The following is a 26,859-nucleotide window of genomic DNA, read 5'->3' as shown; positions in this document are numbered from 1 at the left end:
CAAATGGAACAACCTGACTATAAAACAACAGGGAAGTGAGTAAATAGCATATGGTTCGTCCATATTGTAGAGTATTAGGAAGTCATTAAAGAACATACTGAGCAAAACAGGTTACTAAACAATGTGGAATATGATCCCAACTGAGTCAAAATAAAATTGTATTTACCCATATATTATGTTCATTATGGTTACCCCTGAAAGATCGGATTAGAAAATTAATAGGATTTCAGATTCCACCGGGCTTTGGTCTTAGCAGCAAGAAATAAGGAGGATAGATACATCAACCCCTATCAGATGGAAGTACATAGATTCCAAAATGCATGGATTTTTCTTATGATATCTGATACCCAATGAGTCTGTAACATTTGCGTTACACAAATTTAAGAATGAAAAAGAAGCTATGAGAGCAGAACTGAGAGATTTTTAAATTAACAGACAAAATGCTGCACAGCTATATAACCAGTGGTCTTTAAAAAAACACTGTAGGGTAATTTTCTAGAAAAATTACAATGTTAAAATGACAAGAATTGGTTCAGTATTATTAATAGAAAATCTGAATATACTGATCCTGGTGGAATTTCTTGCCAACACAATAAGCTAGGAAACAGAAACCAACGTTTATTGACAAAAAGGAATCAGGTAATATTTGCAAATGTTATTATTAGAAATTTAGAATACATAAAATAAGTAATAGAAAACTCTGAAAAACTAACAGTAGAGTTTAGCTAGAAAGTGAGATATAAAAGAAATACATAAATCTATAGCTTTCCAAGAGATCAGTTATAAACATTTATAAAATTCATTGAAAAAAATGCAATCCAGAGTAACAAGATAATTTGATAATCATGTTCAGTGCCTAAAGGGTCTTCTGAATGAATCCTTCTGCCACAAACGGTTATGCATAGCACCAAGGTTACACCCTCTTCCACTAATTCTATGCTCCTAATCCCAGTTGTTCCAGGAAATTTAGGGGATGTCATTATTACCTGAAGAATAACCAGGTTTTGTCTACACTTCCCATTTGGTTAAACTCAAACTTTTGCCTTAATGGCATTCCATATCAACATAACTTGAATAGCTACACTTGGAAATCATTCATTGCCTTAGTTAAATACTATATATCTGAGTAGGAGTTTTCTAGGACATAGGAACTGATCACTCCCCCTAGAGTCTTCCATCTTTGAAAATCCAATGAGCTATTCTAAGAGAATGCTAAGACAATGATAACGCTGTGACAACTCATTTTTCTACCTGTGACTGAAAATTGTTGATATTTTTATAGGATGCATTCTAACTTTGTCGTTGTTGTTCAGTCGCTCAGTCATGTCCGACTCTTTGAGACCCCATGAATCGCAGCACGCCAGGCCTCCCTGTCCATCACCAACTCCCGGAGTTTACACAAACTCATGTCCATTGAGTTGGTGATGCCATCCAGCCATCTCATCCTCTGTCGTCCCCTTCTCCTCCTGCCCCCAATCCTTCCCAGCATCAGGGTCTTTTCCAATGAGTCAACTCTTCGCATGAGGTGGCCAAAGTATTGGAGTTTCAGCTTCAACATCAGTCCTTCCAATGAACACCCAGGACTGATCGCCTTTAGGATGGATTGATTGGATCTCCTTGCAGTCCAAGGGACTCTCAAGAGTCTTCTCCAACACCACAGTTCAAAAGCATCGATTCTTTGGTGCTCAGCTTTCTTCACAGTCCAACTCTCACATCCATACATGACCACTGGAAAAACGATAGCCTTGACTAGATGGACCTTTGTTGACAAAGTAATATCTCTGCTTTCTAATATGCTACCTAGGTTGGTCATAACTTTCCTTCCAAGGAGTAAGCGTCTTTTAATTTCATGGCTGCAATCACCATCAGCAGTGATTTTGGAGCCCAGAAAAATAAAGTCTGACAGTGTTTCCACTGTTTCCCCATCTATTTTCCATGAAGTGATGGGACCAGATGCTATGATCTTAGTTTTCTGAATGTTGAGCTTTAAGCCAACTTTTTCACTCTCCTCTTTCACTTTCATCAAGAGGCTTTTTAGTTCCTCTGCCATAAGGGTGGTGTCATCTTCATATCTGCGATTATTGATATTTCTCCCGGCAATCTTGATTCCAGCTTGTGCTTCATCCAGCCCAGCGTTTTTCTCATGATGTACTCAGCATATAAGTTAAATAAGCAGAGTGACAATATACAGCCTTGACGTACTCCTTTTCCTATTTGGAACCAGTCTGTTGTTCCATGTCCAGTTCTAACTGCTGCTTCCTGACTGGCATACAGGTTTCTCAAGAGGCAAGTCAGGTGGTCTGCTATGCCCATCTATTTCAGAATTTTCCACAGTTTATTGTGATCCACACAGTCAAAGGCTTTGGCATAGTCAATAAAGCAGAAATAGATATTTTTCTGGAACTCTCTTGCTTTTTTGATGGTCCAGCAACCTTAGAAACATTAAAACATCTGAGGTAGGGGAGCATACATCTTGGAGTCAAGCAAAGGAAATTACCCCAGAAATTTCATGAACACAACCGTCTTATAAATTTATAAGGCCATGAATAAAAGACAGGCCAACAAAACCTGGCTGCATCTGCCAAACCAATGACGGGGCTATTTTGCAACAGAGATAATGGGGATGATCTTAACAATGTTGACAGCAATGAAGGGAATGGATGGTGAAGGGTGGTGATAAGGACAGAAACAGAAACGGATGATGATGGGCTTTGAGGTGGGAATGAGGGTGAGGAATGCCTGATAGTTGGCATTGGGATGGAGACAGGGGTGATAGAAAAGACGGGAAAGCTGGGGGCACTTCATCACCCTTTAGGGCAAAGGGTCCTCATGACAGCCTGAATAGAAGGAAAATCACTCCAGACTCCTCTCTTCTCCTGCTGAAAGGATCTTGGGGATGTCCAGGGAAAGTGTTAAGCTTCCAGAAATTTTGCCTAATCTTTGGAGAAACTTTCTCCATCAGATGACCAAAGAATTCCTTCTCTTTGACCTTTCTAGTAGAACTTCTGAATCAATTCCAGTTCCCATAAGGAGATCAGTAGTGTGACTGATTTTATCTTCAACCTCAGTTACACCCACAGCAAGTGAATATCAAGTCATGTCACCTGCAGAAAACTGAATAAGAGAAAAGGTTAGAAGTCTTAGTAGACTTGACATGCAGGCTATGGGGAGGGAGGGTGTAGAAAAATCTTCATTTGATCCTTAATATATGAGGTTTCTGTCCTTTGTGTTCTGTGCATGTTTTCTCATTTAAATTTATCCAACAACCCGATATGAAACAATACCACCACCCCCACTATACAGATGAGGAAATTGGGGTTCAGAGCCTCTCTTGCTCAACTACATATCCCTGGAGGCAGGAACCATGACTTATTTTACATACCTGTCTATCTTCGGGGTCTAGCGTGGAGGTGACATACAGTAGGTAGTCAACAAGTAATTATGAAATCAATTATCACAAAACACGGACACCAGTGGCCAATGGCAAAGCCAGGACACCCACCCAGCTCTGCTCTTCCTGAGCTATTGCTCCCAAACACTGCTAAGGCTTTTAGGGCTTCCCTGATATCTCAGTTGGTAAAGAATCTGCCTGCAATGCAGAAGTCATTTGTTCAATTCCTGGGTCAGAAAGATCCCCTGGAGAAGGGATAGGCTACCCACTCCAGTATTCTTGGGCTTCCCTTGTGGCTCAGCTGGTAAAGAATGAGCCTGCAATGCAATGCAGGAGACCTGGGTTTGATCCCTGGGTTGGGAAGATCCCCTGGAGAAGGGAAAGGCTACCCACTCCGATATTCTGGCCTGGAGAATTCCATGGACTGTATAGTCTGTGGGGTCGCAAAGAGTTGGACATGACTGAGTGACTTTCACTTTCACTTGGGACTTTCAAAGGAAATTTGTAAAGTCAAGTTGAAACTTTTCTGGTTCCCCATTCCCTCCAGAAGCATCCTGGTAGGTTTCGAGGGGAGAAGCGCATGGGCAAGATGAAATTGCAGAGCAGGAGTGGATTCAGACATGATGGGGGTCCCCACAAATATTCCCTGTGGGCCTCATTACACATTTGAGCAAACATCACCTTCACTCACGGCTAAATTTCCTGTTTGCTTGGCTGATCAATTTCTCATCAAATTTTAATGCGAGGTTCAAACCGTCTGTGGTGTTTTAATTAGGCCCAAGATTGCAAAGTGTCTGGGGCAGGGCTGAGCCTCATCCAAACCTCCGCTGCCCACTGGGGTGTTGCCAGGAGAGGCGGGGGTGGGGTGGCGCAGGGCTGGGCTGGGCCAGCACCAGGGCTCCGCAGACCCTCTTCCTACGTGCGCTGTGCTCTCTAGTGGTGACAGTCTGGAGAGAAATGGTGGTGCAGGCCCAGGGACTTATAGTCCTTTCCCGATTCCCTCCAGCCCCTGCGAATTTAACTGGCTGCTTCGCTTCTCAAGTGGAGAGGAGAGCAGCATTAGGATAAAGGACGGGAAGATGGTTCTATGGTTTCCAGCCAGGGAGACCAGGGAAAGGATAAAGCAGAGCTGGACCGTGCTGGAGACATGGTGGGCAGAGCCCAACAGCCATATTAATAACTACAATGGATTAAGCATTCTCTACGCATTTCTATCTTTTTGCCTTTTTATACAGCTCATGGGGTTCTAACGGCAAGTATACTGGGGTGGTTTGCCATTCCCTCCTCCAATGGAAAGCCTGGCATGCTGCAGTCCATAGGGTCCCAAAGAGTTGGACAGGACTTGGCGACTGAACAACAACAAGCATTTCTATGGGGCTTCCCAGGTGGCTCAGCGGTAAAGAATCCTCCTGCCAATGCAGGAGACAAAGGTTCAAGCCCTGGGTCTGGAGGATGCCCTGGAGGAGAAAATGACAACTCACTCCAGTACTCTTGCTGGGAAAATCCCGTGAACAGAGAAGCCTGGTAGGCTATAGTCCATGGGGTCACAAAGACTCAGCCATGACTAAGCAACCGAGCATGCGTGCGCGCGCACACACACACACACACACACACACACACACTCACCTCTCAAGCTTTCTTCCTTCCCTGCTGGCTTTCTCTCTCTTTCCTCCCCACAAAACACAGTGTCCCAGTGGGTGGCTTGATAGAACAAGCAAGGAGACAATAACCAACTCCAGTTGTGTGCCTGGCACTGTGATAGAGGGTTGGAAGAAAGAGAAAAATAAGTCGCAGAATATGCCCTCAAGTGGCTCATAATGAAGAAGAGGGATGTAAACACAATTCAACATGGTGGGTGGTCTGATTGAGACATCTATGTGGTGTCGGAGGCAGGTGGCATGGCGGCAGCCCCAGCGCCCCAGGTCATTAGAAGGTCTGGCATGCCTTCATCAGAAGTCAAAGTAGTTCTTTTCAGAGATAGAGCGAACCAGATACAGGACATGAGGATATTGATGGATATCAGTCAAAATGAATCAATGGATAGATCTCCATGTTCAGTGTCCAATATCCCCTCATTATCACCACCACTCCCCCATGTTGACCCCTTCCTCAGCACTGAAACTCGGGAGAGCTTCCTCTAAGTTTTGCTTCTGTCCCTGACAAAACAGATCAGGTTGTCAGAAACCACCCAGAAATTCCTTCATTTGAGAAGCCTCTCTTCTTGTCCAGCCTGGGTCAATTGAAGTTGTAGCTCATTTGAACATTAGCATTCCAAGGGCTCATTACCATATTTAAGGCTCTGAGAAGTTCTAAAGGAACCTGGGTCACTGTGTTTAACACTGTGTTCTCCAAGCTCATTTGCACCTGGAACACTTTTCTTTTCCTTGAAACCCTAGTTAACATCTCCCTCTGTCCTTTTCTGAATCTAGGGTCTGCACAGTAAAACCTATGATGAGTCAGGATCAGCCATGCTTTCCAAAGGACAGCTCAAAATGAGTCACAAAGTGCTCAACTTTATAGCCAATGATATGTCAATGAGAATGAAGTCATTGTTCAGTTAACATCCAGACACTTCCAGCCTTGACAGCAAAGACACAAGTTGGTAACAGACAACTCTAGTCAGGACCAGGTAGGAAAGGCTTCCCAAGATCCACAGGAGCCGTAAGAAGAAGTTGAGACCTGTCTGAAGGTTCACGGATTGATGCTTTCATTAGATTCAGGGAGGGAAGTGGTGATATTTATGTTTGATTGAAATGAATCTGCTTTTAAAGTATTTACTGCTGACAGAATAGAATTAGCTGAATGCAGTGGTTTCCAAACTTGGCCAAGCATCCAAATCACCTGGGCATTTGTTCACTGCACCAATTCCTGGGCTTCAGTTCGTAGAACTGAAGTACTGCTGACGCTGCACTGCCAAAGTTCACTATTTCCCTCAACTGCATTCTGTGAGAAGCAGTTCCAGTGGATGCCAACACATCTCACCCAAAAAGTATTCAATGTAATGATAAGGTGTGTTGAGCTCATAGTGAGTGCAAAGAGAGAGAGGCAGAGATAGAGAGATCTTACTGGATTCTCACATAGCCCAATGAGATTAGCTCCCAAGTTCTGGCAAGGAAATCAGGCATAGAGAGATAGATAACTTGCCTACAGTCACATAGTTAATAATGGCCCCATCCCTTGAGAGGCCAAAGATGATGTCACGTGATGGCTGATGGGATGGTGGTGTCACTCCCTGAGATGGGAAATTGTAGATGGAGCTGTTCTGAAGATGAGGGGAAGGAGATGATGTGTTCTGTTTCAGACACTCTGTACTTGAGGTGCTGTGAGATACACAGGTAGAAATGTCTACCAGGCATCAAATTATGAGTGTAAAAACCATGGAGGATATTTAGGCAGGAGTTAAAATGCTGAGAGTTAACAGCAATACAGATGATAGTTAAGGTCATTCGGGGCCTCCATTTCCTCTTCTCTAAAATGGAAACTAATAGCTATCTTCAATATGCTTTGTATAGATTCCTCAATAAGTTAAATATAAAATTACCATAGGATCCAGTGGTTCCACTCTTAGATATGTACCCTAAGGAACCAAAAACAGATATCCAAACCAAAATGTATACACAACTATATCAGCTCTATTCACAGTAATCAAAAGAAAAACCAATCCAAATGTTCAAAAACTAATGAATGTACAAACAAAACGTGGTATCTACATGCGGTAGAATATTATTCAGCCATAAAAAGGAATGAAGTATCAACACATGTGACAACATGTATCATCAGATGATACGTCTTGATGAGCTTTGAAAACAGTAATGTAAGTGAAAAAGCAAGACCCAAAAGGCCCCACTGTGTATGATTCCATTTATATGAGATGTCCAGAATAGGTAAGTCTATAGTGACAAGAAGCATATTAGTGGCTGCCAGATGTAAAGGGAATGGGGAGCGACGGCTTAATGGGTACAGGGCTACTTTTCAGGGTGATTGAAGTTCTGAAACTAAGGGACTTCCCTGGTAGTCTAGTGGTTAGGACTCCGAGCTCTCTGCTGAGGGGCCAGGTTCAATTCTTGGTCAGGAAACTAAGATCCCACAAACTCTGCAGTGCCACCAAAGAAAAGTTCTGAAGCCAGAGGATGACAGCTATACGACATTATGAAGGTACTTAATTTCACTGCAGTGTACACCTTAAAAGGATTTAAGTGATACATTTTATGTTATAAATATTATACAAGAAAAAATATGCCTTATACAGAAGTTACAAGACCAAATGTAGGTTTCAAAAGCATGCATTTACATGGTGTCAGAACTAACGATAGGGCTTTGAAGAGGCCTTGGAAAATTTAATGTCACCCTTGACAAACTGAAGTCTAGTTCTGATATAGAAAAAGCAACCACATAATTTCTGGTTCCTGTAAAAGTCACCTGTGGGCAAGAGGTGGGGGGAAAGGACTGAATAGATTCATACAACCCTCATTCAGTAAATTTACCCTCCTCAGAGGACAGCCCACTTAAAGCACAAAGCCACCTGCCAACCATTTGATTTCTCTTCTTCTCTCCCCTCCCGATAAAATAGCTCCTGGAGAGCCCAGGTTGCTCAAGCCAGAAACCAGGGCATTATCTTCATCAACTCCTTCCTTCTCACCTCCACTCCCAATCCATCAGCAAATTCTGTCAGTTCCGTCTCCAAAATCTATCTCAAATGAGCCCACCTCTTTTGTTCGCCATTGCCTCCACTCTTGGTCAAGCCGCCATCTTGCCTGGTGCACAGAGCCCCCTCTGTCTCCTCGCTCTGTTCTCCCATCCCACCATCCATTCTCCGAGCGCAGTAACCGGAATGGTGTTTTCCTCCAAAAGGCAAATCTGATCGTATCAGAGGAGGAGCACCTGGACACCTCCTCCAATAACTGCTCCTTGGGGCCTAGGTTTTGTTGCTCTCACAGCCCTTCCTCTGGGATATTGTCAATCTGTACACTCGGCCAACTGGTCGGAATTTGTATTCGTCGGCTCAGGTTGCCATAAGATACTACACATTGAGCGGTTTAGGCAACAGAAGCTGATTTGCTCACAGTTCTAGAAGTCGGGAGTCTGAGATCCAAGACCAAGTAGAGCTGATTTCTCCTGTCACCCCTCTCTCCTTGGTGTGTAGGTAACCGTCTTCTCTCAGTGTCTCCCCTCCGTGCATGTCTGTGTGTGTCCTAAACGCCTCCTCTTAGAAGGACACTGTTGGTTTTGGGGTTAGGACTCTTCTTCTAATGACCTGATTTAACCTTGATCACCTCTTTAAAAACCTTTTCTCCAAATAGGGTTATAATCTAAGGTATTGGAGTTCAGCACTTCAGTGCATGAATCAGGGTGGAGGACACAATTCAGCCCATAAAAGAACGCAATGTGATATCTGTGATAACTAGACGTTCACTCAGCTTCTCTGAGCCTCGCTGCCCCTTCCATTCAGATGGGTGCTACCCACCTCTCCAAGTGGCCAGCATCAGAGAAAATTCACGGAAAGCCGACAGCTCCCTGCCAGGCATGGAGTCGGCACTGATCCTGGGGAACTTTCCTTCAAGACCACCGTGGGTGGAGGCTCCCCTGTGAGGAGACATTTGGCTACGCCAGCCCCACAGACCCCACTGCCAGCATCAAAGGGTTAAGGCAACAGTCAGACTTATTGACTGGGGCTTCTTGGCGGGTCCAGGGAAGCGTGACTGATTGGAAGCCTGTTTGGAGGAGGAGCCCGCTTTGTGGGCCCGAAATAAATAAGGACCTGTCGATAGCTCAGATCCCCACACATCGACAGAGTCTGCAGTCTCAATAGGCAATTAACACTTTACAGGGGCCATTACCCAGCGGCCTCCCCACGTTTTACTGCACATTTTCTGCCATCAGGTCTGGTATTGAAGCTTCTAAATAAAAACATAAAAGTGAGCTAAAGCAGGCCAGCGCTTTGCCTGACTGCAGTCACGGGGCCCACACACAGCAAAGAGATCATATTTCCTCTCTTCTGCTTGTGCTCCAACCCCCCTGCATCTCCCATCCTGCACTCATGCTTGTGTGTACACGCACACCTGTCCACACACGTACACACACAGACATTCAAGCCATCTCCTAAGTGTGTCTGGGGTTGGGGGGAGTGTTCTGGAATCAGACCACCTGGATTTTAACTGCCTCCAACACACTGGCTATGTGGTCTTGCACAAATGAACCTCGGTTTCTTCATCTGTAAGATGGGAATGATAATACAGTCCACTTCACAAGACAGTCCTGAAGACTAGATGCTTTTAGCACAATGCTTGGCACATAATAAGGCCCCAATAAATATAAAAGGGATCAATGATATTTTCATTATCAACATCAGGAGAAGAATGTGGATCATCTTAATGCCAAGCCAATTCAGCCTCTCTTCCTTTCCTTCCATTTCTGCCACAACCAGTATCTTAGACCATATACAAAAATTAACTCCAAATGGATTAAAGATTTGAATTTGGGGCCTGAAACCATAAAATTCCTAGAAAGAAACATAGGCAGTAATTTCATTGACATTCATTTTTGTGGACATGCCTCCAAAGGCAAGAGAAACAAAAGAAAAAATAAACAAATGATACTACGTCAAACTAACAAATTTCTGCAGAGCGAAGTATCATCAAAATGAAAATGCAACTTACTGAATGAGATATTTTCAAATCAGATATTTAATAAGGGGTTAATATCCAAAATATATAGACTTCGTACACTCAACAATAACAAAAAATTATACAATATGATTGAAAAATGGGCAGAGGATCTAATAAACATTTTATTGACGAAGACATACAGATAGCCAATAGGCACATGAAAAAATGCTTAACATCATTAATGATCAGGGAAGTGCAAGTTAAAACCACAATAAGATATCACCTCCCACCTCTCAGAATGACTATCATCAAAAAGACAAAGAATAACAAATGTTTGAGAGGATGTAGAGAAACGGGAACTCTTGCATACTGTTAGTGAAAATGTAAAATGGTGCAGACACTCAATAATACAGTGTGGAGATTCCTAAAAAATTTGGGCTTCTCTGGTGGCTCAGATGGGAAAGAATCTGCCTGCAATTCAGGCCTGGGTTCCATCCCTGGGTCAGGAAGCTCCCCTAAGAATGGAAATAACACATGACCTAGCTATTCTACTTGTGGATATCTATCCAAAGAAAACAAAAACACTAATTCGACAAAATACATGCAACCCTATGTCCATAGCAGCATTGTTTACAACAGCCAGGGTATGGAAACAACCCAAGAGCCTACGAATGGGTGAATGGATAATGAAGACGGGTATATGTGTATGTGACTGTCTTTTTTGTGACCCATAGTTTAGGGGGTACCAGAAGGGAAGAATGTTGGAGATCAGCTCTATGACGATGGTAACCAAACTTGCAGCAACAATCACTTTGCAGTGTATAACACATTGAACTAGAATGCTATACATCTGAAGCTCACGTAATAAGAAAATGATGATTTTTATATATCAAATAATTGGGTATTATCTTTCCTTTTTTAATGATTTCTATTGGACATTTATATTAATGTTCATTTAATTTAATGTTTTCTATTATTAGAAGTCCAGATGAGGCATAGATCATTTTTACATGTTACTGAAATATATAATCTCATCACAATATACTGGTTGATAATAGTGTGACCCCATGGACTATAGACCACCAGGTTCCTCTGTCCATGGGATTTCCCAGGCAAGAATACTGGAGTAGGTGGCCATTTCCTTCTCCCATTTCCCAACCCAACCCAAGGATCAAACACAGGTCTCCTGCATTGCGAGCAGATTCTTTACCATCTGAGCCACCTGGGAAGCCCTGGTTGATAATAATAATATACCTTTATTCTTAACAACACAGCACATTCTTAACTCCCCTATGTTATAGAAAACCTCTGCTGATTCATGTTGATGTGTGGCAGGGGCCGACACAATATTGAGCAATTGTCCTCCAATTTAAAATAAATAAATTTTTAGAAATGAAAAAAAAGAAAATCTCTTAGATGTTCACTATTACCCTAAAGTGGAAAAATATTCACTGAGTATATAATTACTGTCACTCATTTTTTAAAAACATAAATAAGTGTATGAAAAATGCAAAAAACCCCCATGCTATGCTGCTGCTAAGTCGCTTCAGTCGTGTCCGACTCTGTGCGACCCCATAAACAGCAGCACACCAGGCTCCTCTGTCCCTGACATTCTCCAGGCAAGAATACTAGAGTGGGTTGCCATTTCCTTCTCCACCTCATGCTATAAACCACACCAAAAAAAATTTGTTAATGAAAAAGTAAAAGATGCTATGAGAAAAACTGGTAAGGGTATAAGACAAGCAGAACAGAAGAGGAAAGAGCAGAAGTACAATTTCTGGTGAACTTCAGCCTGATGCAGCAGGGAACTTCAGGGTATTACTACCCCTAGATCACATCCTTAAAACTCAACATTCAAAGAACTAAGATCATGGATTCTGGTCCCATCACTTCACGGCAGATAGAAGGGGAAAAAGTGGAAACAGTGACGGATTTTATTTTCTTGGGCTCCAAAATCACTGCGGTGACTGCAGCCATGAAATTAAAAGATGCTTGCTCTTTGGAAGGAAAGCTATAACAAACCTAGACAGCATGTTAAAAAGCAAAGACACTACTCAAGCTATGGTTTTTCTAGTAGTCATGTACGAATGTGAGAGTTGGACCATAAAGAAGGCTGAGTGCTGAAGAATTGATGCTTTCAAACTGTGGTGCTGGAGAAGACTCTTGAGAGTCCCTTGGACTGCAAGGAGATCAAATCAGTCAATCCTAAAGGAAATCAATCCTGAATATTCATTGGAAGGACTGATGCTGACAATGAAACGCCAATACTTCGGCCACCTGATGCGAAGAGCCAACTCGCTGGAAAAGACTGTGGTGCTGGGGAAGAGTGAGAGCAGGGGGAGAAGGGGGCAACAGAGGATGCAATGGTAAGACAGCATCACTAACTTTCAATGGTCATGAGTTTGAGCAAATTCTGGGAGATAGTGAAGGACAGGGAAGACTCGTGTGTGCAGTCCATGGGGTCACAAAAAGTTGGACACGACTGAGCGACTGAATAGCACCAACAAAGACCACATCCAGCTTCAAGCACAGGATCTGGGCTTTTGCACTTGCATACCATTCAGTCGCTAGCTATGTGCCTCGGTGAGGGGCAGGGGACAGACACTCCCAGGCACCTCTGGCTGTGGGATAGAACCCCACGCCCACCCCCACAGGCTTCTGCATCCCAGGCAATCCTCTGAAAAATGTCGAAAAGGTGAGCAGTCAGCAGCAAAGCACACAGAGTTGGTGAAAAGGATCCCTCAGAATCTGGGGATAATGCTGAACTCTACCTGTGCCCTGTGATCTTGGAAAACAGTGAAGATTAAGAAACCACGCCTCCACGGCTTCCCGTCCCCAGAAGGAGAGGGTGAGATGAACTGAGAAAGTAGCACAGATATATATACACTACCATGTGTAGAATAGATAGCCAGTAGGAACTGCTGTATAGCACAGGGAGCCCAGCTCAGCTCTTTGTAAAGACCTAGAGGGCTGGAATGGGGGGCAATGGGAGGGAGGCTCAAGAGGGAGGAGATATATATACTTATGACTGATTTGCTTTGGTGTATGGGAGAAAACAACACATCATAAAGTGATTATCCTCCAATTAAAAATTTACAAAAATAAAAAATCAAGTTAAATGCACAATCTCTTTAAAACAGCAATTTCACTTTAACAATTAAGTTTATAGAAATATTTCTACATGGATACAGATATAAACGGGCTTCCCAAGTGGTTAAGAATCTGCCTGCCAATTCAAGAAATTCAGGAAATGCGGGTTCAAGCTCTGGGATGGGACGATCCCCTGGAGGAGGAAATGGCAACCCACTCCAGTATTCTTGCCTGGAGAATCCCATGGACGGAGGAGCCTGGCAGGCTACAGTCCATGGAGTCGCAAAGAGTCAGACACTGCTGAGTACGCAGGCACTACACAAATATAAACATTGCTTATAATCACATAATATTGAGAGTTCATCAACAGGATGATTAAGTAGAGTATTAATTATCCATTAAAAAAAAGAAAGAAAGAAATCCCCCCACGCTTTTGTGTCCCAGGAAACAGAGTACCACAAAGGAACTACTTGTCCCCACATGACTTAGGTAAGTGTCACCAATGCCCTCTTGCTTTACCTTTGACAAGGCAGACACAGGCCTTTCACACGCCTATTCTTTGCCTCATAAGTGATTAGTTAAATAATGCTTTCTCCTTACTTGCAAATTCAGATCTGTTTTGTATTGGACAGGGCACAACAGTGCCCATGACTGAAGCCATACAGAAAGTGGTAGGACAGAGCTCAGGCCTCCACTCCCAGACTCATCACCTCCCCCAGGGATGAAATTCTCTCCAGGTTCACCCCCAGGCCTTTATTTATGGCATCTCTCCCTTCCCAGGCTCTACTCCTCCCCCAAAATCCTGTCCATCCTCCCAAGCTTCCCTCGTCCCTGTGTCTTCCTCGGTATAATAGAAGCCTGTCCTTATTGAATAAACATCACTCCACTGATTCGCTTGGACATGAAATGGGCTCTAGGCTGTGTCTGAGATCCCAGGGACAGCTTCATGGGCATCCACAGGGTGATCAATATCAGATCATCTCATAAAGACATACAGTCAGTTTAGGTATAAGGCAGAAATTTAATTCTTTCACAAGAGCAGCTAGGGACTTATCTCTGCCAAAGTGAACCAGCAAAGCACTCTGCCTTTTTTGCTCTGAGAGGAGCCACTTAGAGGGCTCCCTCGGTTATGAAAATCAGGTAGGAGGAGACACTACACTCAGCGAAAAGGTCTAATGAGGACTCTCCTCACCTGACATAGCATACTTCTCACAATGAAACCAGGGGTGCAGAAATGTCTTAGAAGAAGTGAGTTCAACCTTTTAAGGAGTCAAGAATATCCTGGGAAGGAAGGGCTTGAAATCCCGAACCTGAGCCCAAGCGTGAAGTGCACATTATTAGAACATCTTTAAGTTGATTGGATGACCTACTCATTTTCAGATCAAATGAACAATAAGGGTTCCAACAGACGATCAGCCAGAGGGAAGAGGGAGCCTGGATTGGTGGCCCATGTTTGCCACCAGGCTTCCGGTTTTGCCATTTCTTAGACATGTAACCAAGGCTGTAACTCCTCTGAGCCCAGCCACTCTCACCAAGCTTCAGAACCAGTGAAAGAACATGTGACTGTGAAATAGGATATCCAACGACTTTCTCAGCTCCGTGTGTCTGCCCCAGTTCTCTGAGCTTCTCTGTGAGGAAAACAAAAACGGATGCTGCTTCGTTTCTGCCCTCTCAGTCTTGCCTGAAGCTGTACTTTGTGATCCACCTTAACAGGAAACAGAATCCTGGAAAATGCACCTTAACCTAGCCAAGTTGACACAGCATAAAACCAACCCAGATAAAACCAATCCAGTGAGACCTAGCCAACAACTGATCAAACCATACCTAAAGGCTGAATCTCTGAACTAGTCGATTATAGACAATAAATTTCCTGTGCCATTTAGTGTAAACTGGTTCTTTTTAAACTTATAAACCAAAACTATCATAACTGTTACAGCCAGGGAATAACATCAGGGTCCAGCATTGGCCAGGAAGAAGAATGGGGAGTCTAAATACCCTAGAGAAGGAAAAAGAGCACAGAATAAGAGAGACTAAGTTAGGTCTTGCTGTACTAAGTTAAGCTAAGGAATCTTGTCCAGAGAAACCTAAAGGTAACTTGTAGTCCGACACTTCACTGGAAGGACTGATGCTGAAGTTGACTCTCTAATACTCTGACCACCTGATGAGAAGAGCTGACTCACTGGAAAAGATCCTGATGCTGGGAAAGATTGAAGGCAGGAGGAGAAGGAGACAGCAGAGGATGAGATGGTAGGATGATATCGCCAACTCAATGGACAGGAGTTTGAGCAAACTCCAGGAGATGGTGAAGGACAGGGAAGCCTGGCATGCTGCAGTCCATGGGGTCACAAAGAGTCAGACACAACTGAACAACAACAACAAAGTCTGACACTAAGTGTTTCGGTCTGAAGAGCTCACCCTAAATTCTGGAGAAAGGAAAAAATATTATACAATCCACTCCTGGGGCAGTGAGCCTGTCTCTCCTGTCACTTCTTGTAATTCCATCCTCAATGGTTGTTAAACTAGCTCATCAGTGTTTAATTTTTCAATTTAGGCTCTGCCACTCTCATCACTGAATAGGACTCAGTGGCTTCTGCTGACTCTCATAAAGAACAGTTCCCTCCAAGAAGAAAACATAGACAAAATATTCTCTGACATAAATCATAGTGATGTTTTCTTAGGTCAGTCTCCCAAAGCAAAAGAAATGAAAGCAAAAATAAATAAAAGGGACTTAATCAAACTTATAAACTTTTGCACAGCAAAGGAAATCATAAACAAAACAAAAAGACAACCTAAAGAATGGAAGAAAATATTCACAAACAGTGCGACTGCTAAGGGCTAAATTTCCAAAATATACAAATAGTTCATACAATTCATTATCAAAAACAAACAAACAACTCAATCAAAAAATGAGCTGAAGACTTAAATAGACATTTCTCCAAAGAAGACATATATAGATAGATGGCCAGAAGGCAGCTGAAAAGATGCTCAATATTGCTATTTATTAGAGAAATGGAAATAAAAACTACAATGAGGTATCACTTCACTCCAGTCAGAAGAGCCATCATCAAAAAGTCTACAAACAATAAATGCTGGAGAGAGTGTGTGAAACTATACTAGTTACACTGCTAGGGGGAATGCAAATTGGTACAATCACTATAGAGAAGAATATGGAGGTTCCTCAGGAAGTTAAAAGTAGAACTACTATATGAACCAGCAATTCCACTCCTGGGAATATATTCAAAAAGATTCAAATTATAATTTGAAAAGATGCATGCACCTCAATTTTCATAGCAGCATGTTTTACAATAGTCAAGACATGGAAGCAACCTAAGTGTCTATCAACAGATAAATGGATAAAGAAGATGCAATATATTTATATATATTGCATCTTCTTTATGTATATATACCCATCTTCTTTATATATACATATATGTATATATATATATGTCTTCTTTATATATATATATATATATATATATATATATACATACATACATATATATAATGGAATATTACTCAGCCAAAAAAAAAGAATGGAAAAATGCCATTTGCAGCAACTTGGATGGATTTAAAGATTATCATATTAAGTGAAGTAAGTCAGACACAGAAAAACAAACATAATATGACATCACTTACTTGTGGAATCTTAAAAAGTGATACAAATGAACTTATTTACAAACAGAAACAGTCTCACAGACATAGAAAACCAACTTACGGTTACCAAAGGGGAAGGTGAGGGAGAGATCAATAAGAAGTTTGGGATTAACAGATACACATTACTCTATATACAGTGAACAAGGACCTATATGTAGCACAGGGAACAACAACTAAAAAAGAACAGGTCTTAATAAATACTTACAAACATTAAGGAATAATGGTTACAAAAACAGTCTTTGAAGGAAGTTGAATCTATATTCAAATTGTGTCTGTACCATCTACTGAATGTAATATATTGAGCCAAGTTATTTAATCCATCTAAGCCTCAATTTCCTCATCTGTAAAGTACAATAATAACACCAATCCCACAGAGTTACCAAGAGGATTAAAAAAGATAAAGCACAAAGACTTACATAGTGCTGGCACTTAATAAATTGTCCCTCAATAAATTGTTATTATGACTATTCTTTCCACTGCTATTTTAAATGCTATATTATTACTACTGTAGAAGAAATATGATTTCATTACAAATGATTAGGAAAATATAAGAAAGTGGGAACTTGAAGTTGTATTAAAAAGCATGATGTCAATCTACATATTAATCTTTTGGAAAGATGTCTAAGACGTGGAATAAGGGGGAAAAGCAGCTGCAGAATAGAGTTAGTTTATGTTTGTGTAAAACTGATATATGACACAATATACACTCGTATTTAGCGATACATCTCTCTAAGTGCATAGAATATGACTTGAGTAACACACAGGAACCTGGTACCAGAGGTTGCCTCTGACAAGAATGATGGAGACAGGGCAGGACAGGTCAAGGATGCGAAGGGACATTCACTCTTAACAAAGGTCAAATTTTTTACCATGAGCGTGTACCCTGAATATTTATATCACAGTTACAAGTTTTATAAATGTCAATATTTAGTAGTCTTTATTCTCTATACTGACTTCCCTGGTGGCTAAGTGGTAAAGAATCTGCCTGCCAATGCAGGAGACGCAGATTCAATCCCTGAATCAGCAAGATCCCCTGGAGAAAGAAATGGCAACCCTCTCTGGTATTCTTGCCTGGGAAATCCCATGGATGGAGGATCTTGGCAGGCTACAGTCATTGGGGTTGCAAAGAGTCGAACATGACTTAGCGACTAAAACAACAACTCTCTATACATCAGTAGTTCTCCACGTGGTGGTGATTTAGTCACTAAGTTGTGTCCAACTCTTTGCGACCCTGTGCCTGTAGCCCACCAAGTTCCTCTGTCCATGGGATTATCCAGGTATGAATACTGGAGTGAATTGCCATTTCCTTCTCCAGGGGATCTTCCCGACCCAGGGATCAAACTCACATCTCTCGAGCCTCCTGCATTGGCAGGCAGATTCTTTACCACTGAGCCACTGGGAAGCCTATTTTCTCCTTGTGTGGCCCTCAAACCATCAGCCTCATCACCCTGTGAGAACATGTTAGAAATGCAGGTTCCCAGGCTCTGACGTTAACCTAGGGAACCAGAAACTCTGGGATGGGGCAAAGCTATCTGTTTTAATCAGTCCTCCAAGTGATGTTGATGCAATGAAAGTCTAAGAACATTATTTTTTTTTTTTTTTTTTTTTTTTTTTTTTTATAAATTTATTTATTTTACTTGGGGGCTAATTACTTTACAATATTGTAATAGTTTTTGCCATACATTGACAAGAATCAGCCATGGGTTTACATGTGTTCCCCTTCCCGAACCCCCACCCACCTCCCTCCCCCTCCCATCCCTCTGGATCATCCCACTGCCCCGGCCCCGAGCCCTTGTCACATGCATCGAACATGGAATGGTGCTCTGTTTCACATATGACAATACACATGTCTCAATGCCATTATTTAAATGACCATGTTTTGCTAATGAGCCTCCTTTCTACTTAGTAGGAAAGTCTATGCTTACTCGTTCGAAGCCCAGCTACTCTGGAGCAACTACTCCATTGCCTTGAAATTTTACACACCTCCCTGCTCTCAGAATCCCTGAGAATCAGAATCCCTAGTTTGAGTTCAAGCTCAGCCACTCCCTAGGGACACCTCCCAGAAGCAGTGCTTTGTATCCATCACACTATTTCCTCTCCCTCTGAACACAGAAAGATTACATTTCCCAGACTCCCTCATGTTTAAGATAGGGGCATGTCACAGGGTTATTACCAATGGAAATGTGAGCTGAAATGTCACTTCCTGTCCAAAGCTGTTTTTTTTTTTTTTTTTTTTAATTTGGCTGCTCCAGATCTACATTGCCGCTTGCGAGATCTTTATTTGTGGCCTGCAGGATTTAGTTCTCCAACCAGGGATGGAACCTAGGCCCCCTGCATTGGAGTCAACCACTGGACCACCTAGGAAGTCCCATCAATGCTGTTCTTAACTCACAAGTGGGAGTTCTCCACACTCTCTCTCTGACTGGTCTGCATGACTGGACATAAGAACGTTGAGGGCACAGAGTTACAAGATGGGAACATCCAGGGTCCTTAAGTCACCTTTCAAGTAGAACCATCAAGAAGAACCATCTGAACCACATGAGCAAGCGGTAAAGCTTTCACTTTGCAAGATCACTGAGATTTGGGAGTTTGTTACCACAGCATACCTCACCCTGTACCAACTATATATAGGGTATATAGTTCTTCTTCACCTGCATGGCTTTGAAGAAACCAGAGAACCTCTCTCAGACAGTTTCTTCAGCCTCATTCCCCCACTGAGCACCTACCTCATAGAGTTATTATGAGGTTCAAATCAGATAATCCGCACAAAATGCTGAATACAATGCCAGACATACTAAATGCTCAGTAAAGTTTAGCTGTTTTTATTTTTATTATCAAACACATTAACTATAGTCCCACTATCTTAACATAACCACCACCCATATTGTTCCTTAGCAGATTTTTACCTAAACATTAAAAATATCATTTACAGGACTTCCCTGGTGGTCCAGTGGTTAAAGAATCCGCCTGCCAGCACCGGGGACAGGGGCCTGATCCCTGGCCCAGGAAGATCCCACATGCTGAGGGATAGCTAAGCCTGTGTGCTGAGACTACTGAGCCCACGTGTCACAACTGCTGAGCCCGTGTGCTGCAACTACTGAAGCTGTGTGCTCTAGAGCCCATGCTCCACAACAGGAGAAGGAAACACAGTGAGAAGCCCATGCACCTCAAGGAAGGGTAGCCCCCACTCGCCACAGCTAGAGAAAGCCTGTCCACAGCAACGAAGACCTGGTGCCGCCAAAACAAAAAATCACTTACCCTACTCCATATACTGCTTTACGTTCCACTTGGGATTTGATAGTAAGCATTTTTCCTGTTACTCTATAGTCTTCCTAACCACTGTTACCATTTATCACAAGCATTTTATGGGGAAGCTGTAGCACTGAAGACCATTTCATGCTTCTGGGCGTAGGACCCCCCGAAAACTATTTCTTAATCCATTGATTTGCCTAATAACAGTCTTCAAGCTCTCCCTGCACAATAAGAAATTTGGGCCTTTCCAAAAGTTACCCAGGACCTTCTGGCTGTAAGCAAATCAGGTGCCATTTCATCAGTCAATTTAAATCTAATGCCAGGTTCTTTTAACAGCTAAATGCTTCTCTAGGAACTGGCCTGTCCTTCATGAAGCCAGCATGGCATGTTTCCAGGAGGTAAAACGTGCTCTAACTGCTTTGCTTGCAGTATAACTTGGCTTCTGTCAAACTCTAGCTATTCTTCCATGTTAATAAATGCTGCATGGCAAGGTGGAAATCGAAGGTCACAGGTACATGTAAATATACGTATATTTATATGCAAGTGCTAAACATGCATGGAACACATGTATTCCTTCATTCACTTATTCATTTAATAAATGTGCTGGAAATTTTACTGTATCCAAAGTTGGAAATATACAAATATTTCATTCTCCCTGAAAAGGATGGGGAGATAGGGACCAAGGACATCTCATGGATCTCACAATAAAGGCCAATATTCTTACCATTTTCTAAGGCTCTACATGCTCTGCCCTCTGCTGACACTCCTCTCAGCTTTAGCTCTGATCAAGTGATTGTTAATTTTATATTGTCAACTTGACTGGGCTAAGAGGTGCCCAGGTAGTTGGTAAAACATTATTTCTTGGTGTGTCTGTGACAGTGTCTCAAAAAAAGAATCAGCATTTGAATCAGTAGGTTGAGTAAAGAAGACACCCTCACCAATGCAAGTGAAATAGTATCATCCCCACTGGCACATTTGATGAGAGCAAAAGATTTAGATGTTATGATAGCAAGGATAATTCCTGCTCTCCCCAAAAATGCCCATGTCCTAATCCTCAGGACCTGTGAATGGGTTAAGGGTGCATGTCAAGGGTTGCTCATCAGCTAACCTCAAGATAAAGAGATTATTCTGGACTATCCAGATGGGCTCAATGTAAACACAAGGGTCCTTAAATGAGGGAAAGGCTGAAGGGTCAGCACCAAAGAGATGACATCATTAGAAATACAGACCAGCCATTCATTGTTGATTTTGAAGATGGAAGGGGGCCATGAGTCAAGGAATGTGGACAGTTTCAAGAAGCTGGAAAAGCCCAGAAATGGATTCTCCTTTAGAGCCTCTAGAAAGAATTCAACCTTGTCAACACTTTGCTTTTGGCCCCATAAGACCCATTTCAGACTCTGCCTTCTAGAATTATAAGGTAATAAGTCTGTATTGTTTTCAGCAACAAAATGTGTGGCCATTTGTTAACAGCAATAATGGGAAACTAATACAGATTTTGATACCCAGAAGTTGGATCTATAATAAATAGCTTAAAATGTAGAACTCTATATCCAGGAGATATTCAAATCCAGGTATTCAAATCCAGATTCAAATCCAGGAGTTTGAATACAGGGAAGTGTAGAAGCTGCAGGAAAGAAAGGAAGTACAGATCCCAGCATGGGAGAATGGAAGACAGCAATTAGAGCTGGTCTGGGGCAAGTTACACTTACCCTTGGTAGTTATCCAGGAGGAAGCTTCCCAGATCTAGAATCCTCAAAATAGCCTCCCTACTGAGCCCAGAGAGATCACACTCTCTGATTTCAGGGTTTACTACTTCTATACAAAGCAAGACAATTCTGACTCTGTCTACCCACTAAACCTTAATGCAGGAGGCATCCGTGTAGACTTCCTCAGTGACTGGAAGAAAAGGGTTAACCTCCTCTCTGGCTAATGTGACTGTCCTCCTATCTCTCTATGGGGCAGAAATCAATGAAGCCTGTTCTCATCCAAGAAAAAATAAATCTTAATCACCTTTGTAAAGAAGGAGAAGATAAACAGGCAGTGTTCTAAAAATGAACTCCTCTATTTAACAACTGTTAAGTGCTATTTCTTGAACGATACCAAAGATGACATCACATTCAGGTTATAGGGTGGGCATCATCAGCTGCTGATTAGGCAGCAATCGAAAAAGGGGAGGAAGGTAAATGAAGATGTATAAATAGATTCAAAAGAGTTTGTACAGAGGGCTCTCTGAATGTGTAAGGCATATGGAAATGAGCAAGCCAGCAACACATTTCTAACATTGAGGGCTGATAACAAAGAAGATATTTGGGTACCTGTATATTCCTCTTGGTGCCTCCAGCATCATGTCCTAGGCTAGGTGGACTGTTAAGGACCCATGAGGCCATATGAAACCATAAAAACTATTAGCCCACATGCCTTCTGTTTTCTGCCCCTCTCACATCTCCCATCCTTTCCCTAAAGCCTTTATAGTTCAACTTCCATCTTCCCTCCTTTCTGCTACTGAAGATGCCTGCCCGAGGGTGCTCCATTTTCCATGTTGTTGGAATTCTTTATTCCTTCATGACCTGCAAAGAGGACATGCAATCCCACTGACTTTGGGCTTGACCATGTGACATGGTTTGGCCAGTGGCAAGTGAACAGATGTGACATGCTAGGTCCACATAGAACTGAAAAGGCATTCCAAGTTTCTACCTGATCCCTTAATCTTGCCTTCTGTCATGAGAATACCATGTCCTAGATTTGGATGAGTCTTTGACGCTTTCAACCTGAATTCCAATCTTATTAATGGTAAGAGTAACATAAGAGAGTAATAAATTTGTGTTGTTAAAGGGACTGATACCTGAGGGACTGTTTGTTACCACGTCTATCAAATCTGACTATTACACAGCCCACTGTAATGACTTCTTCTCAATTTTTTCCCTGCTCACTTCTTGCAAGAGCATTTCCAAAAGTATGTCTTTGAAGTCATAGTCATGAGAGAGGTTTAACTGGAATAAAGTGAAATTCTGCACAACCACTCTTGGAGACTCACATGCCCATTAGCCTATTAAAAGCTCTGAGAAGTCCTGTAGAATATGGTAGGGGTTAAAGTATGCACTCTGGATTGCCTGGATTTGGATCCTGGGTCTACTACAGCTTACTGGGTGAGTGGCATTGGCAGGTCACTTCATCTATTTGAGCCTCAGTGTTCTTACTTAAAAAGTGAAGACGATGAGAGGACCTTCGCAAGGTTATTATGAGGATTAAAGGAAATAATGAAGTACTAATGGACTGCTGTCCAGGTCAGAGAATAACCCATCCTTCCCCAAACTCTTACAAATGGCATATAAAATGTTTTCAGTTATTAAAAAATACATGTATATAAGATCGATGATGTTATTTACAAAGTAGAAATGGAGAGACACAGATGTAGAGAACAAACCTATGGATATCTAAGGGAAAGAGGGGATGGGATGAATTGGGAGATTGGGACTGACATATATGTAGTATTGAAACTATGTATAAAACAGGTAACTAACGAGAACCTACTGTATTGCACAGGGAACTCTACTCAGTGCTCCGTGGTGACCTAAATGGGAAGGAAATCCAAAAAAGAGGGGATGTATGTATAGCTGATTCATTTTGCTGTACTTACCAAATATTTCTATTAAGTACCACTTTAGGATTTCCTGAAGTCTTTGCAAAATATTTTATGGCCATAATGTGGACATCATCTTTAGACCATCCTTTCCTAGAAGTGCCTCAAATTTTATATTTGTCTATTCCTTAATTTTCTTCCCTGGTAACTAAGACAGTAAAGAATCCACCTGCAATGTGGGAGATGTCAGTTCAATCCCTGGGTTGGGGAGATCCCCTGGAGGAGCGCATGGCAACCCACTCCAGTATTCTTGCCTGGAGAATCCCCAGGGACAGAGGAACCTGGCAGGCTACAGTCCATGGGGTCGCAAAGAGTTGGACACAACTGAGCGACTTAGCACAGCACAGCCCATTCCTTACTTTCAGCATCATTTGCCGCCCAAAGACCCTGAAAACTTTCAAAACTGAATAGTCCTGTTTCCTTCTTATTTTATAGTCCTTCCTTTAGCTTCTCTCTTCTCACATTTTACTAAAAGGAACAAGAAACCAGTTGGCTTCTTCAACACTCTGTCTGGACATTCCTCAACACTCAATTCAGTAGGTATGTTTTCTACTTCTCACATTTCTGTAGGCAACAATATTGCTAAACTCCATATGCCACTACATAACAAAGATACCCTTTCTTTCAGTTTCAAGTAACATTTCCTCGGTTTCATGAAAGCCCTTATCAGCATGCTCCTCTGAGCCCATCAGGCTTCTATTAACTGTCTGTTCAAGGGAATTCCCTGGTGGTACAATGGTTAGGACCTGGCACTTTCACTGCCAGGGCCAGGGTTCAATCCTTGGTTGGGAAACTAAGTTCCTGTAAACCACACGGTGCACAAGGTAAAAAAGAAACAGCTTGTTAAGTTCAAGGCACATTCGTTTTTCACTAACAGTTTCCTCAAAGTCCTTCCATTTTCTGCCACCAACAATTTCCAAAGCCACTCCCATAGATGGGTTATAGAAGCACGTATTCCTAGGTACCAAAATCTGTACTTGTCACCTATTGCTGCATAACAAATCAGTCCCAAAACTCAGTGACTTAACACAGTACACCTGTATTATCTCACACAGCTTCTGTGTGCCAGGAATTCAGGAGTAAGGTTTAGTTTGCTGATTCTGGCTCAGGGTCTCTTAGGAGGTCTCAGTCAAATGTTGAAGTTGATGAAATTATATGAAGTCATCACCGAGTCTAGAGGATCACACAAAGCTTATTAAGGTCACCATTCTGTATGTAGCTCATGGTCAAAGTCTACCAAGCACCCCCCCCCCCATAACACTCAGAAAAACAAAGAACTTAACCAGCATTCTCCTAGAACTTACATCTGGAGCAGTCACATCCCACCATCCCCACTTGGGGGGAGCCCTTCTACTCAGAATACTGTAGGTGAGCTGAGCCCTTAGAGTCAGACACAGGGGTTCAAATCCCAGCTCTGCTTTTTATGAGCTGTGAAGCTTCAGACAAGGTACTTCATCTCTCTGAACTTTGCTCTCTTCTAAGATAATAGGAGTTCCTACCGCACAGGGGTAAAAGGAGTTCACCTACCAGTGTAGAGCTCAGTGTAATACTTGGCACATGGTAAGGACTCAATACATAGCTGTTCTGGCTGGTCTTTTGTCTGCCTGGTCTGTAGCCTCTGGTTTGGCTGGCTTAATTCAAACAATCAAGCCAACTTTCAGGGCCATCTCAGAGGCCCTCTGACCTCAGGCCCTCACACAAGCCGATGTCAGAAATCCCATCCCAGGACTGGTTCTTCCATCTGTGTGAAGCTCAGCATCTGGCATGGATGCTTTCCTCCAGAACTATCTCCTCTCCCAGATGTTTTCATGGCCTCCTGCGGCCCTTCAGTAGCAGTGAGACTCCCAAGGACTGTGGAGCTTGTGGACTTGGGGGCTTTCAGCCCCCTCCATCTGCAGGCCAGCTTAGGACTCCCACAGCAGCCAGCAGATGCTCCACCCCTGGGCAGCGGTGGGGGGAGCTGGCCTCTCTCTGCCCCAGCACACAGCAGCTGAGCCATCTGCTCAGCAGGGGACACAGCAGTTCATTGTAAGGGCAGCCTCCTCTGAGCTCTAGCGAATTCATTCATTCCACATGCAACTATCAAGCACCTACTAAGAGCAGCTAAGCACACACACACACTAAGTGCCAGATCCTGAACTAGGCACCAGGAATACAAGTTTTGCCTCAAAGAAGCTCACAGCTTTGTAGTAGGGACAGAATTATTTAAAAAGAAAAAAATGTGTACAACAACTACACATCAATTAAAAAAAGACTGGATATATCGTCTCAGCAGGTAAAAAAGAAGAAGAAAGAAATTATGAGTTAGTGCAATTAGTCCTAATCAAGGACTTACCTAATCAAGGTAAGCATAGAGGACTTCCCTGGTAGTACTGGGGATGAGAATTCACTTGCCATCGCAGGGGAAACAGGTTGGATCCCTGGTCCGGGAAGATCCCACATGCTGCAGAGCAACTAAGCCCATGTACCACAACTACTGAGCCTGCGTGCTGCAACCACTGAAGCCTGTCTGCACCTACAGCCTGTGCTCCACAAGAGAAGCCACTGCAATGAGAAGCCCACGCACAGCAACAAAGACTCAGCACTGTCAAAGAATTAAATAAAAAAATAATAAATGAATAAACTAAAAAAAAAAAACTTTAAAAGGTAAGCATAGATGTCTTGGGAAATGAGAGAAGGAAACACCTAACCCAGCCTTGGGAGTTTCAAGGAAGAGAAGACCTCCTGGAGGAAGTGTTTCCTGAGACAAGAGATGAAAGACAAAGAAGAGTGATCAGGATAGAAAAGAGCATGAAAAGGCATTCCGGTGTAGAAGGCACGATGTGAGGAACTGTGTAGAGGTACTACATACTGACCTTGGAGCCACGAACACTCAAGGGACTGCCTGCCTGGCACCACTCCCATTCTGAGACCTGCCACACGCATACACACTAGGGAGCTGCCACGTGTTTCTAGGACAATCGTTCCCCTAGTCCAAGTTCACTGGGCTTGGGTCGCCTGATATACAATGGGCCCTGGGACCCCCAACCCCACTCTCAGGGATTTTAACTTGGGGCCAAAGGGTGGCTGAAATTGTAAGATGACAAACCAAAGAATTGTTGCAGATCAGGTTTCCAGAGGCAAAATATGGTGATTTTCAAACATGATCTTTCTCTCTCTCTCTTTTTGGCCACGCTGGCTCTTCGTTGCAATGTGCGAGCTCTCTCCAGTTGCGGTGCACATGCTTC

General features: G+C 42.7%; 1 long non-coding RNA gene across 1 annotated transcript; it reads right to left on the bottom strand.

Annotated features, from left to right (window-relative positions):
- Positions 1-603: 603 nt before the first annotated feature.
- Positions 604-5,144, bottom strand: LOC145532040 (uncharacterized). Its single transcript, XR_014072931.1, has 2 exons — positions 5,018-5,144; positions 604-3,114 (listed from the first exon to the last, which is right to left on the bottom strand). It is a non-coding gene; the product is annotated as an uncharacterized LOC145532040 (long non-coding RNA).
- Positions 5,145-26,859: the final 21,715 nt, after the last annotated feature.

Source organism: Giraffa tippelskirchi, chromosome 13 (genome assembly GCF_054371585.1).
Source record: "Giraffa tippelskirchi isolate mGirTip1 chromosome 13, T2T-mGirTip1v1.2.pri, whole genome shotgun sequence".
Classification (NCBI taxonomy): Eukaryota; Metazoa; Chordata; class Mammalia; order Artiodactyla; family Giraffidae; genus Giraffa; species Giraffa tippelskirchi.
This window is presented reverse-complemented; position numbering and strand designations above follow the sequence as displayed.